This window comes from Oratosquilla oratoria, chromosome 3, assembly GCF_046742065.1.
Source record: "Oratosquilla oratoria isolate Oo_2021 chromosome 3, ASM4674206v1, whole genome shotgun sequence".
NCBI classification, from domain to species: Eukaryota; Metazoa; Arthropoda; class Malacostraca; order Stomatopoda; family Squillidae; genus Oratosquilla; species Oratosquilla oratoria.
In genome coordinates, this window is record NC_134779.1 from 37,014,792 (window position 1) to 37,030,936 (window position 16,145).

Sequence of the window (16,145 nt, forward strand, 5' to 3'; positions counted from 1 at the left end):
TGATTACGCGCACACAAGTGTGTGTGTGCGCGCGCGTGCGTGAGTGCGTTCGTGTGCGTCCGAGCACCCGCCCATATACTAAAGTGCATACAGTACGATAGACGGGTTGGAGCACGCCTGGATATACTGATGTACAAGCTATTCCCGCATCAGTATATCAAGCATATGTAGCACGGATCATTTGATATTCTTGATATCAGCTCATGCTCGTGTGTATATGGAAGACACAGAGAGAGAGGGAGAGTGATAGAGAGAGGCTGCATCTATGTTGCAGTTGCAGCTGAAAAATATCAAGGGAATATGGATGCTGTTTTTACCCCTAAAGGGAAACTATCCATTCTCGCCGATACGGGAGTTGTTGGCCGATGAGTAATTGTACGTTTCCCTCTCTCTCTCTCTCTCTCTTCTTTCTATCTATCTATATTTCTGGACGTGTGGTTTTAGCCTGAAAAATATGTAGAACATGGTTCCATTCGAGGGAGTTTATTCGTTATACAGTTGACTTCAGTTTTGGGTACTACAGTTGATGGCATATTTAGCGAGTCTGCGGCGTGCGCTTTTCTCTACATTGTTGTTGTTCTTGCTGTTGTTATTGTTGTCGAATATCCCGCAGTGTCACTGACCTACGATATTCTAGATATGCCGAACTGGCTAACAACTGCCGATGTTGGACTGTGACCCTTGGGGTGGAGAAGTCCGACTAACATCGTCAGAACCGTAAGAGGAAATGATATCACCATAATGTGGCACCCAGAGTTGGCACTCCACATGCCACATGGCAACTGTGGTTGATGTGGCAGGTGGTGGAAACTAGCTGAAGGAAGGGATTCGGGACAAGACTGGGGAAAGAAGCAGAAGTTAACGTACGGGAACGAAGAGGAGGTCACAGATGGAGTTAAAAAGAGAAGGAAAGAGAGGATCAGCAGAAGGATAAATGTGGAGATGGATGAGGCTAGAGGAGGATGAGGATGAATATATGAAGGGAAATGAAGAGAAGGAAGAAGGAAAAGGGAGAAACAAGAAGGTAAAGAATTAGAAGGAAGACATGGAAGAAAATTAGAGGGAGAAGACAGAAAATTTGAGAATGAAGACATGGACATGGGAGACAATGAATGGAGAACGATAAGGAGGAGGAGAAGGAAGAAAAGAGAATGAGGAGGAGGAGGGAGAGAAAGAGATGGCGGGAAGGGATGAGGGAGTTAGGGGGGGATAGGGGAGAAGGAAAAAGAAGAAAGAGTGAAGCTCATCCAGTTCTGCTTTATGTCGTATCAGTATCAACAACAGAATCAATATCACGCAGACGGAACTTCAGTATCAGCATTTGCAGCAGCAACGGCGACGAGTGCAATATAAATGACAAGGACAACAACAGCGGCAAAATAAACAACAACAGCGGCAAAATCAACAACAACAGCGGCAAAATCAACAACAACAGCGGCAAAATCAACAACAACAGTACCACATAAGAGAACGGTAACTGGAAACACTTCCCCCTCTCTTTTCCTTTTTACAATTACTCGGAAGAGAAAACGTTTCTCCTCGACAATGAACCTGTCCATCCCCAAGTCCCATTAAGCATAGAAAGAGAGAGAGAGAGAAAAAAAAATTCACTTCAACCGAAACGGTGGAAGTTTGGTCCGCTTGGCGCGAGCGGGATAGCCTCGCAGGCAAGAAGAAACGGATCTTCCAGCTACTGTCCCTCCTCCCCGTTGGCGGTTAGGCGGGAGCAGTAGCAACGACGACGCCAGACTTTAGCATTCATTTCGCTAACCTGATCTTGATGAAATGAATGCAATAACACTATTCGTACAGCCAAATTCGCCTTCTCAAGCACTCGACAAGGCCACAACCCTCCCATCTCCCTTTTCTCTCCCCAACTCCTTTCCTCCCCCAACCGTTTCTGCTCACACAAACAATCCCGATAAAAAATCCTCTCTCTCTCTGCTCGAGATGCCATCCGTAAACTTCTGCAATTATTGCTTTTCACCCCTTCATCCGAGGAACACCCAACTGCACACCTTTCCTCCCTCCTTTCCCCTCCCTACCCACAAATAAATACCTTCATCCGTTCTACCCGCGAAGACCATCCCCCCTTTCCTCCAACGTAATAGAGAGAATTATACCCTAAGAGCCCCTCCCCCACACCACCGCCCCCATTCTTCGACGTGATTCCACAATCATATCGTCTCCCCACATAGGCTCACGCCTTCCCACCTTTTTCTTTCCCAACCTTTCTCTCTCGCACTCTGGAAATCCTCCTCAGCATTTATGTAAGTAAAATGGTGAGTTGTGATAAGGTGCTCTCCTTTCCTTGCCTCCTTGGGTTGCGGAGGACTTGCATTGTCTATGATTCTACGTGGTCTGCACGATTTATCACCGCAGAGCCTTGCCTGCACCCGCGGAAGCACTCCCCCCCCACACACACACGCACGCACTCCCCGGTTCGCGCGCGCACCCTCACAACTCAGCGTCGCGTCGTTGCGTAATATGCCTGGACCGCTGGCGCCTACGGATACCCACAACACCGTCAACACCGATGGAAGAATGGGAAATTTTATTACCTTTTTAAGTGCACGCATACACGATAGCACATACGAGTTTTGGTTCAAATATAATCGTGCTTGTATGCACATGTATGAATATAGACTCATGTGCACATACACGTAGAAATGCTTACGAAAGTATAGGCGTGCGAGGTCACGCGTGCACACATATGCGCACACACACACACGTACACACGCACACACACACACACACACACACACACACACACACACATAGACTCCACCTTACCAGGGAGTGTCCTTTTTTTATTCGTCCTTCCTAGCAGTTGCGTTGCACGTTTCGTGCACCAGATCGTGGTGGGCCCCTTACTCAGAGTTACCATCGTCCATTTCTTGCTATCGCAATTCTCATCCTCGTCGTCGTCCGTTTCCTTCCGGTCGAGGAGGGCTTGAGACCCATGGACGTGGTTTTCGGTGACTGCCATTGGCCCGTGTCCAACTACTCTTGCTACTTTTGACCCATTATCCCTCCCTGGACGGATCTACGCACGCCCAAGTGAATGGCGGTTCGGCCTGCCCTCCTTCCTATTCCCTTTCTCCCTTTCTCTCTCTCTCTCTCCACCCCGGCTTTGAGCCTCATTTGAATATTCGATTTCAATCCAAACTTTGTGCAAGTGGAAAGACCTGAGAGAAGGAAAACAGAGACGCAAATCGATTCTTAATTCCCAGCCTTCCTTCATTTCATTTTTTTTTTTGGGGGGGGGGGGTCTGCCTAAAGCGGCAGAGTTCCGTTAACAGATGCTTTGCCTCATTTTCATTCCTTCTGGGAAGACTTCCACTGTGTGTCGTATCACCTAGGGGCGACTGTCACCCATGTACCTACGAGTGTCACTTGAATCCAGATCAGGTTGACCCACGGGTTGTCTGCTCACACACACTTTCCGACCACCAAAATCACCACTTCCTCTACGTCGACCATCTCCATCACCCTTACCTTTCCACTATTGACTGAAGCAAATGAGGGGAACTTTCCTTACATATGGGGGTCCTAGGTCCCCCATCCACTCTTGCTGTGATGGAGATCACCGATATATCAATGATGTGAGGTTTTGAGGAGTGAAATATCTTCCTTCGGCTGAATGATATTGTCTGGTAGTATCTGGACGAACGCAAGCGCAAATGAATGAAGTGATTTTGATCTTGACTCAACTGAGTAAAACTGTCTTGAAGTTTAATTCATAGGAGGAGGGCACTCGCAATTAGGATAAGCATACGGTAAACAATTAAATTCGTGTGTATGTATGTACAGTATGTATGTATTTGTGTGAGATCCGTGTTTTTTTGTCATTACGTCTGTAGTGGCCCAGCCTTTATATATAAAAAGTACCTTCCTAATATCCTTATTATTTACCAATAAGGCTTCCTCCCCATATCAGTTTTCCTCATCTACATTGGGGAGATTGTCTCAGCCCCTGTGTCTTATGACAACCACGTGATAGGATTCTGTAGAAAGGGAAAGGGTGGATCAGTTTTTCGTGGATGTATACGTAGGCCGTATTAGCCGAGGACAAGGCAGTGTCGTGTATTTAACGGGGTAACATTTCTGGCCGATCTTTTGCTTATTTTCCCCCCTTCCTTTCTTGTCAAACACAAAATATATTGAATCATTTACACACACACAAGAAATCCTATGTTTATTTTAATATATTTTCTTATTTAGCTTTCAATTCCGTTTACAGTAGATTAAATCTGTTTTATATGAATATTTTACCGACAAAAATACGTTTCTCTCCTTGGGAAGGCAGCAGAAAGGAGGGAAAGAAAATAGAAGTGATCATCATTCACATTCTGGGAGGAGATTAGCCACCATTCACAAAGGAATCTCACAAACCACATTCCCTGTGTGTATTCACCTTGGTCTTTGGATCACGTGTTGCACTCGTGATCGACAGCTATTTCCCCCCGGAAGAGAGCTCAGAGCTCGTATGACCGATCTATGGGTAATGCTGTGACCTTACACGCACACACACACCCAACTCCCCGCCCACAAGAGTTGGAGTAACGTCTCGAAGCGCAGCAATACTGAAATAATTCGAACCCGGACCGCCGTAGTGACAGTCAGGGACCCTACCAATAGCGCCACCGAGCCTGTATGTGTATGAAATTGTGTGTGTGTGTCTGTGTGTATTTTTTGATTAACTGCACATCTGTCACTAAGAACAAAAATGAATCGAACATCACATTCCTCTGAAGCCGAACCGATGATACATTGCAAAGTAATGAGATGATTACCGTCGTTCGACAAATCTGAGGGGAGAGAGAGAGAGAGAGAGAGAGAGAGAGAGAGAGAGAGAGAGAGAGAGAGAGAGAGAGGATATATAGTTAGATAGAGACAGGGGAGATATAATTGGATAGAGAGAGAGGAAAAAAGTTGCGTCACCCAACTTCGAGCATTGGTCGATTTGCTTGTGTCGTTGCCCCCCCACCCCCACTCACCCATCCCTACACCCTTGTACCCGACGCTTCCTACTTGAAGCGCGGTGCCACAAGAGAACTAGATGCAAACTTATTTTTACGGTCTTACATTTATCTATTCATTTACTTATCTATTTATCTATTGACTGAATTTAACATCGACATCACCATAATCATAATTATTATGATTATATCTTTGTTTTTCATCATTCATCTATTCTATTGCAAATACTATAACAATTTCGTATATATAAACACGAAAAGAGGTGCTATGTAAAACAACTTGCCCGGCAGCGATAAATCAATGAAGGTTAATAATGAACTGTTCTACTGAGGTAAAAATCTCTTGTTGCCGTATCTAACTTTTATATTAATATCCATTCACCTGAAATATTAATCGTATTCAAATGCGGGCAGTTTGGTTTTACCATCTTACCTCAACATTTCCAACCGTTATAATTCGTTCTATGCCATGAGAGGATATCTTTGGTGGTCCTGGCTCCTGAATGGAACATAAATGTTACCCCGTTAATCACACGATATTCCGTTTGGTTTACCCACTTAAATAATAGAAAATAGCTAAGTTTGGGTCACTGTACTCTTATGTCCTTTCTTCAGTGTAGTCATGATGACTATCAAAAGCCTGAGACCCAACTATTCCACGACAAACTACACCGATTTGTTTCCATTTTCTGTGTAGACACTCCGTCGGATTCAAATCTACACATGCCGCACCGTTCAAGATGCTCCTCCCCCCATAACGGTTTTTATACTGTACAAATCCACAACGACTACCACCGACTTGTACGTGACACAGAAAATAATATTTCTACATAATGGCAAGGTATGACGCATTGTTTTGCCTACTCTTCTCACCCTCTCTCCCTTCCAATCTCCCCCGATGCCTTTCCCCTTCTCTTCTCCCAACCACCCTAAATCTCCCTCTGCTCTCCGATACTATAGTAAAATCTGCCGATGGCCATTGCGAAATGGGATGAAGATTTGGTCACTACAACTCCTGGTCAGGCTGTCACACACAAGCCATAAATTATTCGAAGGCCTCAGTGATTTCGCCCAAGGCACAAACACGCATGCGCGCGCGCAAACTCCACCCTTTGCGCACGCACACACACACACACACACACACTATGCCTAAAGGATATTTAGAGAGGTTTTTACAAATACATAAATATTTGGAATAGCTTAGAAGCCGGAGCAATACATGAATTTACATCTAGGTATGATAATTAAAAATAGGGAGATATATCCCAAATTAGAACCACACATGAATTTAAAGCTATGATAATTGGAGAGTAAAAGACAGGACTGTATGAGCCCTGCTCCTTTTTATATACCACAATTAGGTAAACAGACATACACACATATACACGTACATTTCCATAAACTGAGAGCCTATATTGTGGAGGCTGGTTTTCCCATAAATCCTCATCCAATGCCAGGCTTCTTCACACTTGCGAAGAATTACGTGTTCCTGGTCCCACCCATTGACGACACTGGCGAACTCCTATCCCCTGGCTTCCTTTCAGAATGAAAATAACCTAGCAAGACAAAATGTCAGATACGCGTCCAATAGCGTTGAATTATTGAGATCACTCGTGGTGTGTGTGTGTGTGTGTGTGTGTGTGTGTGTGTGTGTGTGTGTGTGTGTGTGTGTGTGTGTGTGTGGTGATGTGATGTTTGTGTAGGAGTGCATGTTGCCAAGGCCTCTACAGAGTTGTGTAACATAAATTCACGCGTGTACACGTTGGACATGTGAGTGCTTGCGTTAAGTCCTACCTGCTCATGGTCTAACGAGATAACACCAAACTTGTTTTCTTATTTGAGGAACCGTTTCGACCTTCCTCGCCCGACGAATGAATGAATGAACGAGCGAATGTACAAGCGATCTCTAGCAATCTTACAGGAAAGATGTAAGGCTTCCTCCACCTCCCACCCACCTCTCCCCTTCCTCTTCTCTTCCATCGTCGACGCTAGTTTTTCCCATTTTCTTTATTCCAACACCTGCTCGTCACCTCTCACACTCCCTCCGCTCCTCCACGTTCCCGAACTACGTCTCCTTCTCTCTTCACTTTTCGCTCTCTCTTTCTTCAGATCAACGTTAGTACTCTGGTTTCGATCTTGGGAGGAAGAGGAGGAGGAAACTGAGGTTTCTCTAACGAAATCAATGGAGACAATCGTAACAGGAACCGGCTTCGCGATGGACTTCGAAGACTAGTGACATTACACGTTCTGGGGATTGGAATGGTCTTCCGGTCGGTTCTACCGCCGCGGAGCGATGGTGACGTTGTGGCGAAAAAGGAAAGAATATATATATATATATATATATATATATATATATATATATATATATATATATATATATATATATATATATATATATATATATATATATATATTATATAATATATGTATATATATATGTATATATATTATTATATATTATATATATATATATATATTATAATATATATATTATATAATATATGTATATATATATATATATATATATATATATATATATATATACACATATATATCAGGTAAGATTACTAATATTGTTGAGGCATAGATGGGTGCATCATAAGTTAATCCATCTTAGTCACTCACCCTCACCCATCCACACATTACTCATAGATCCTATATAACATCTGAGCTCTCATTCGGGAAGGCAATAACTGTCGATCACGAGTCCAACACGTGATCCAAGACCGTGGTGAATCTCGCTCTCTCTCTCTCACACACAAGGCTTATGTATCCACCTATCTGCATTATCTTGTTACATGGCGGAATCAAGTCCAAATCCTGCCATGTCTTTCCTTACTTAGCCCGTGGTCATCTGGCCTTGAACTCTCAAATGTTCTGGGTACATTTCTGTCTTTTCGAGATTACGCCTGTGAGACTTTAGTTTGTGTGTGTGTGTGTGTGTGTGTGTGTGTTTACCTAGTTGTATTTTTCGGGAGAAGAGCTATGTTCGTAGGGACCCGCAGTTGTATCTTTCCGCATCCAGTTCTTTCTTAAAGTCGTGTATAGCTCTAGCACTCACTGTTTTCTGTGTTTGTGTGTGTGTGTCATAGCACCCGTCAGGTTCTGTGTGTGTGTGTGTGTGTGTGTGTGTGTGTGCGCGCGCGCGCGCGCGAGTGCAACCATGTGTAGGAGCATGCGTGTAGGATTTTTTTTTGCAGAGAAATTATATTTTTTGGGTTGGATGTACATTTCATGTTTACCACTTGCCATGTTAGTTTCTTCATTTGTTTCTTCTATATTATGTTTTTTCTTGTTTTAATACTATAAAGTCTTTTTCACTTCTGCTTAGGACTTGGCCACGCCTGTGAAGTTCTGTGTTCGTATTGTGCGTGTGTGTGTGGGAATATTTTGGTGTATAGAAATTATATTTTTTGTTGGATGTACATTTCATCTTTACATGTCATGCTAGTTGCTTCATTTGTTTTCTTCTATGTTATCCCTTTCTTTGTTTTAACACAAGTCTTTTTCACTTCCGCTTAGGACCTGGCAACACGCTACCTTTTCTCCTAATCTCTTCCACCTGTCCACTGGTCTATTTGAGAAACCCTCCATCTTAAGACACTTCCTATCCAATTTCTTTTACACTTTGAATTCATGGTGTCACTCTTCGTCTGCTGACACGTGGTCATCGGCGTAAATTCCTTGGCTCTGGTGTATTTGTGTGAAACTAATGTTTCTCCAGCATTCTCGCCGTCGTTTGTGTATTCCTACCACTGCGCGCCTTTCTGAGTTTGAAAATCCCTGAAAGCCAGCCTACGACCCGTGTTGTGGGGATTTTCCAGTGTCGCTGTCCACTTTTTAGGCAAAAACACACAATCCTCTGCAGGATTACGTGTACCGGGTATACCTGCATTAGTGTATGCGACAAACAGCAAAAGAAGGAAGAGGAATAAGAGATAGAGTGAGAGAGAGAGGTAGAGGAAGAGGAGGAAAAAAAGGAAGATAAAAAGGAAGGGAAAGCGAGTGAGGAAGAGGGAGACAGTGCGGAAGAGGGAGAGAAAGAAGTTGAGAAAGATAGAGTAAGAGAGTGAGAAAGAGGATGAAAAGGAGATTGAGAAAGAGGGAGAGAAAGGTTGAGAAAGATGGAGAGGTAAAGTTGAACAGCTACCTGTTACAATAATCATACAACGCGAGCGAATCTACGTTAGAACGAATTCCTGTGAATACGATTGGGTAGATGGTGTGTGTGTGCTTACAATTATTCTGGAGAAGACGTTTGCTCAACTGATGAGAGAGCTCTGTGACTACGAAATTTCTACGACTGGGAGCAGGGGGCGTGAATATAACGGCGGGGTAGGGGGTGCATATTATATGGGCATACCATGTGAAGTAGGGGGAGGCGAGAGCACGCGGCTGAAATTTCAATGTTCATTTTTGACCAGTTGTTGTCAAGAGACGGAAGAAGAAGTTGCTAGTCATAGAAATAGTATAACCGCCTCCAAAACTCCTAATACCACTATATGATCTTCTTTGTGTATATTATATTCATCGTTGACTTTCATTTCTATTTCCTAAACAAGACAGTGCCTTATACTACGAATACTATACACATCAAAGAAACGTGATACGACACTTAAAGCCATGCAATGGTGGGATATACAAATACGTTCATGTTGAAAGCGTTATTATGACACCAAAGAGTTGTACAGTATTAACAGATCACTCCATTAAACATAGGATATCCAGGTAATAACGTATACAAAATAAAAATAATCCTTTTAACGTTAGAATATGTATGTGTTGGGATCTTGAAAACCTTAAAGATAATTGCATAGGCGTGTACGAATCAAATGTATCATGTATTGGAAGAAAAAGAGGCGGAAAACGTGGAAGAATATCAGAAATGGTGGGGAATGACAGGCAGATATGCACAGTCGTGCACCTCGTTCAAGAGGGTGGGAGAGGCATTTGTTATGCTATGGACTTGAAATGACTAATAACATATATTCATGATATTACTCTGCCGAACGGTTGTCCACATTGAGAGAAGCTAAACGGCAGACCATGACTATATACCGTACTTGTCGGCGAGTCTGTACTGAAGTGAAGATTGCCAAGTCTCACCTGTAAAGAAGAGAACACCAAGATAAGACGCCATCCCCTATAATACGTTGGGAAATTGAAACTAAGGTACATCATCTGCAAACGCGCACAAACACTCATCTGGAATCTGCAGCCGGTGCCCGACCTGTCTATCAAATTGATGGATGAGTATTGATGACCAGAAAACGACTAATGCGCTGCAATTATTTAATGGCATCAGGGACGAGAAATCATTGACGCAAGCCTGATCCAAGTGTGACAGTGAACTCACCGTGCCCATGAGATATTGCGTTAAGAAATGATAATATCATCAATCATCGATGAGCGTGGGTTGGGATGGGAGAGCGAGTCGCTTCGTTTACACGCCGACGCCATTGCCCAACGGTTTTTCTTCGACCAAGCTCTCATGTAGCCACTTTTCCCATTCCAGACAATTCCTTGCAGGTTCAATCGACTTGTCCCAGCCATATCTAACGCTTTCGTCTCCTCCGTTGATGGTTGCCTTATGGAAACGACCTTTTGGGTGAGATTAACATGAGGGAAGCGAGCCACGTTCACGAGTGCTGCTGCGTACAGGCCTTGAGTGAACCTCACAGATAACAAATAGGTAAAGTTGAATTATTGGAAGATGAAATCCACCCTTGAGGCCAGGATCGGCAATGCTGAAAATTTACGAAAATTATAATGGCAATTTTAAATGAAAGACTGGAATGTAGTGCTGTCAACACCATTTTCCTGTTAATTCGATAACAATAATTACATCGAAAGCAAAACAGCAATCAAAGAGCATCCGTCACAAATTGCCAAGTGAAATAAATAATAATAATGATAACAATAATAATAATAGTACCTGTAATGAAATATAACGACAACAATAATTGTAATCATCATCGCAGAGCAAGAAAACTTGGTACCATCTACCACCAACAACAAGGAATATGAAAACGCCCCGAGCGCTGTACAATAACTCCATCTCCGAGAGGGAAAAATCGAATGAATCTTAAAGTCACGCTTTCCCCGAGGATATTGACTCCCTAAGACTTCTTGAGAAGTAGGGAAGAGGATGTGGCGATGGGTTTATGGGGAGGGAAGGAACCTCAGAGGTAGTTGGAAGGGGAAGGAGTTGAACAGGGGAAGAAAATGGGGTAACAGAGGAAATGTCTCCCTGAGAGAGGAGAATTAGAAAAGGGAAGCCAGGTGGTAGGAGGAATGAGAGCAGGATCGATGTAGAAAAGGTGGACACAGGTATGCTCTCGGAAAACGTTGAAGGAGGCCTTTGTTCAGTCGTGGATTTCAAATAGCTGCTGAGAGGAGTGAGGGAGGGATGTGGTGAAGTGGAATAGTGAGGGATAGGCTACGATAAGGGGTAATAGTGTATTTAGATATTTGTTTGGGAATATTATTCGGGTGGTGATATTAACATGTCGGGTGAGGCGGGGAGGGGAAGGAGGGTGAGTGGAGGAGGAAGGGACACTCGCAACCAACCCTGCGTGCACCAAAGCTACCGGATAAGACCGGGGCAGGCAAAGCATGACTGTCCGGGCAAATATCCGGCTCACGTCCTCCGAAATATAAACTGCGCTGTCCCTCCACCTGCAATTTATATGTAGTGCACGGCGGAGGCCCGGAAGCCTTCTACCAACCTATACTTTTCAATGAATAAATAATATAATTTCTATTTCATCTTTATCAATGTACCAACAGGCTTCTTCCGTGTCATGAGGGAGGTGGCTAGCTAAGGCATGCACCCATACCCCATCCATTCCACACCCGTTTTTCCTTCTGTCTTACATCTATGTTGACGAAAATCCATCCCAGTCTCCCGCCCACTGCCTGGGTCAGAAAATGTAATTTATAAACGAAATATGGTTAACATCTAACTTCATATTTTTTTTTAATGTTGATATAAATTATAATAATTCAGCGTGTACCAAAGGTAGTTCCTCATTAGAAAGTTATGAATGGCGTCGTTTTCTACATTCGCTCGTCGCCAGGTGATTTTATTCAGCCATTGGAAAACCATCACAACCTCACCACCACTTCGAGTCCACTGCTGGACAAAGAACTCAAGTCATAAATCACATGACCGTGCCAACATTTGCTACGTCACTCCAGCAACCTTCTCTACCTCATATTTCCATATTCCAAATATCTTAAACATAGATTAATCAGTTTAGGAGATTCGCTGTATCCTTAAGCAGCTAAAGTTCATAATTCAATTCAGGAACACTCACCTAGCTAATACTGGAAGAATGTATTCTCCCCAGCACGCGGTCCTGTGTTACAGGGCTTAAACTTAACGTGGTTTCTACACGAGTTTAAAGGAAATACTACCCAAACGTTGAGCAGACTGAACAACTTTGAATCCTTCTGGGTGTTTCACAGTTAGCTAACTTAGCTAACCCGGGATTAAGTCAGGGCTTAGTGTGCTTGTCCTACGTGAGTGGTTGAGTAGTTGGGAGACCACGTCAGCTACCCGACGTGTGCGTCATGCAGTAAAATAAAATAAAAAATTGTATCAGAGAAAACGTCACATTGGTCTGGGAACAATGGGCAGAGCACGTGGTCCATATTTCCTTTCATTATTTTCGTTTTCTTTTCCAATATTTAACGTCAGCCTGGTCCGTGCCTTCGTATCTCTTTGTCTTATCCATTTTTCATATTATTTCGTTTGTCCATTGTGCTCGACTTGCGCAGTACTCTGCGCAGTGCGTCATTTCTTAGATAAACCAGATGATGACGACTTGGGGAACTATGTGTTTGGTTCTCTCGGGATGAAAAAAGAAAACTAAAAAATAATCAAAAGGCCAATCGCATGATTGTGTGTGTGTGCATGTGTATATGTGTGCGTGTGTACCTTATTTACCTAAGTGCAGTATACATGTAAGGAACAACGCTCGTGGGACCCCGTTTCTTATTCTTCAATTAATTATCATGCCTGTTTACGAATTCACGTATGGTTCCAACTTGGGTTACATTTCGTTATTCTCCAAGTATTTATGAATCTCTATGGAAAAAATATTTCTTTTCATATTTTAGGCATTTAGTCTTTTTCTTTTTATTTGTTCTTGTACGTCTGTGCGTACGCTTGTGTGTGTGTGTACGTGTGTGCGTACGCTTGTGTGTGTGTGTGTGTGTGTACGTGTGTGCTTTCCTGCATCCAGTCTTATTCTAAATAGTGATATTTTCCCATGAGCAAAATATCTATATTCATCTATCTATATACCAAAAGAAGTTCTTCCCCCTCATAAGGGGGTTAGCCATCTAAGGTTTGCAACCCTCCCATTCCCATCCACAGCGTGAGTCAGAGGCAATGCAGGAAGACACAGCACGGCAAAATATGCGAGACAGAAGACCTTGGCGAGCTTGGTTCTACGTGAGGTGGACGACGAAGAGAAAGAGGTCGATTGCAAAGGAAATGTGGGTTCAGAACTCTGGAAAATACAAGATGGGAAGGAAATGTTCACAACAACAGATGACGCACGAACTCCGAACTCATCCCGGGATATGTAAAAAGTTTTGATTCCAACAATCATCGTTTTTCGTGTGTGTGATTCACCATGGTCTTGGACCACGTGCTGTATTCGTGATCAACAGCTATTACACTCCCGGATGAAAGCTAGGGGCTCATATATGGGTCGATCCATGGGTAATGCTATGACCTTAAATACACACAACTCATTGCCCACCAGAGCTGGAGTGCCGGCTCGCAAAGCAGCGATACTGAAGTTTTCAGCCCTGGGCAAGACACACACATACCATCGAGCCGTGTGCGTGTGTGTGTGTACGTATGTGTGTGTATGCACATGTGTGTGTGTGTGCGTATGTGTGTACACAAATGTGTGCACATGCGACCTACAACACGAAATAATTCTTGTTACAAAGATCACAAATGAACAATGGTCCATCAAAACAATGACGTCATTACATTCTGAGACCACCTCCTGCAAATGCTTTTGCATGAACCACCGAAATCAAATTGTCATGACTTTCGTCGTAAAACACAGATGACAAATGTCATTTTGGTCCCTATATATATATATATATATATATATATATATATATATATATATATATATATATATATATATATATATATATATATGAAAATAATAAAAATACAAAAAATAAAATAAATTAAGCGAACAGAGAAATCGATGAAAAACTATAGAAATATATAAAAAACAACAGAAAAAAAAGACGAAATAGATAATGAATGAATGAATGTGGAGATAATTTATTGTTTAAAGACGATATTGAACACCATTGCATCTTCGACGTTATTTCCATGGTGTGTTATGAAGAATTCACTCAATCATTATTGAATATAATATTCGTTTCATTAAGTGAGAGATGACAGGCGAAGTTGATAAATTACCGCCAAACCATTCACGTCCTCTGCTCCCTTCTCCCCCAGAAGAAAGAGTATATGTAATAAAATTAATTATGTTATTGCTGTCAGCACGAGTTACAGACCTAATGGGCCATCTTGTCGATGGAAGTGGATGGACAGATTACGAATATACACGCGCACGACTCGTGGCGTAGTGGTAGAGTTCCCGGCTGCCACTGCGGCGGTCCGGGTTCGAATCCCGCCCAGGGCTGAAATTATTTCAGTATCGTGGGCGCGGAGTTGGATGTGTGTGTGCGTGTAAGGTCATAGGATTACCCATAGATCGGTCAAATACGAGCTCTGAGCTCTCTGCCGAGAGGGAAATAGCTGTCGATCACGAGTCCAACACGTGATCCAAGACCATAGTGAATCACACACTTTTACTAATGGAGCAAGCCGTCACTACCCTCTTGAGCAAAGGGATGATTATGTGGTGTGTGTAAGGTCACAGTGATAGGCCTACTCGTATTTCGAACTATACAAGCTTATAGCTTTCATCTGGAGGGGTAAAAGCTGTCGATCACGTGCCTAGCACATGATTCAAGATCATACTGAATGGTAAACACAAACACACGCGACTTGTAGTGTTCGGAGCGGATGTTTTGATGAATAGAAAAGACGTCAAATAAAATCTAATCCTCTTTATTCCCTCATAGAGAGGTATCGAACTCTTTTTTTGTGAATTTATTTACTTATACATTATCATTTTTTTTTTTAGCAAATGTCACACTTTACACGAACGTCGCGCCTCTTGTCGAAAATGTATAATCTATTATTTCTCCCAAATGCTCTCTTATGCTTCACATATTTCGCTAAGAATGTACAATAAATATTTGTCATATTCTGCATATTCCTGGGAAAGTTCCCCGAATTTTGTTGGGAGTAAAGAACTTGGGGTGCATGGCACATTTTCTCTGAAATGAACACACCGTTATGAAATAACAGAAAATGGATTCTTGCGTAAAATTTGCAGATTTCCAGTTAGATATGCAAGTCATTTTTATTCTTTTACGTTACCATAACTTCCTTTGGGAACGCCATATAAATTTGAAAATGTATGATGATATAAAAAATGATGTCACCACTTTGAACTTGACAAAATAAAGCTACAACATCCAGGGAATAATGCGAATTAGAATCGTCATTTTAGTGAGTTAATGGCAAATCATACATTTAGCTTGCACATATCAAAAAGTAAATTTAGCTTTTACGGTTCGAATATATGATCAAATATACTGGTATAACATGTTCAAATTATTTCATTCTCACGATTTATCTTTACGCCTTCCTTTTTATTTTCTATTTCTCTATTTATCTTTATTCGTGTATTTATTCTTATCATCCAGCTTATCATTTTTGTAATCCTGGTTTCGCGAGTTGCATATATATATATATATATATATATATATATATATATATATATATATATATATATATATATATATATATATGGGGTATATGACGTTAAGAAGTTTCCATTGGTTATGGGTGTGGGGGTTATGGGGGAAGGGAAATGTCGACCACCGTATCCTAATTTCCTTTTGTGGATGAGCGGTTAAGCTCAACGGTGGACGGTTAGGTTATAAAGGCTATGTGGTTTATGACAGTAGCTATAAAATCAGGGCAAGATATCAGGCGTATTACAGCCGTAGTGCTGCTGTATTGCACCTATACTGTCGTCCAGG

The 16,145-nt window shown here is 42.3% G+C and overlaps 1 protein-coding gene across 3 annotated transcripts in view; it reads right to left on the reverse strand.

Annotated features, from left to right (window-relative positions):
- LOC143021605 (uncharacterized) overlaps nucleotides 1-16,145 on the reverse strand; it is a 477,388-nt gene that overhangs the window by 289,404 nt on the left and 171,839 nt on the right. The window lies entirely within an intron of this gene.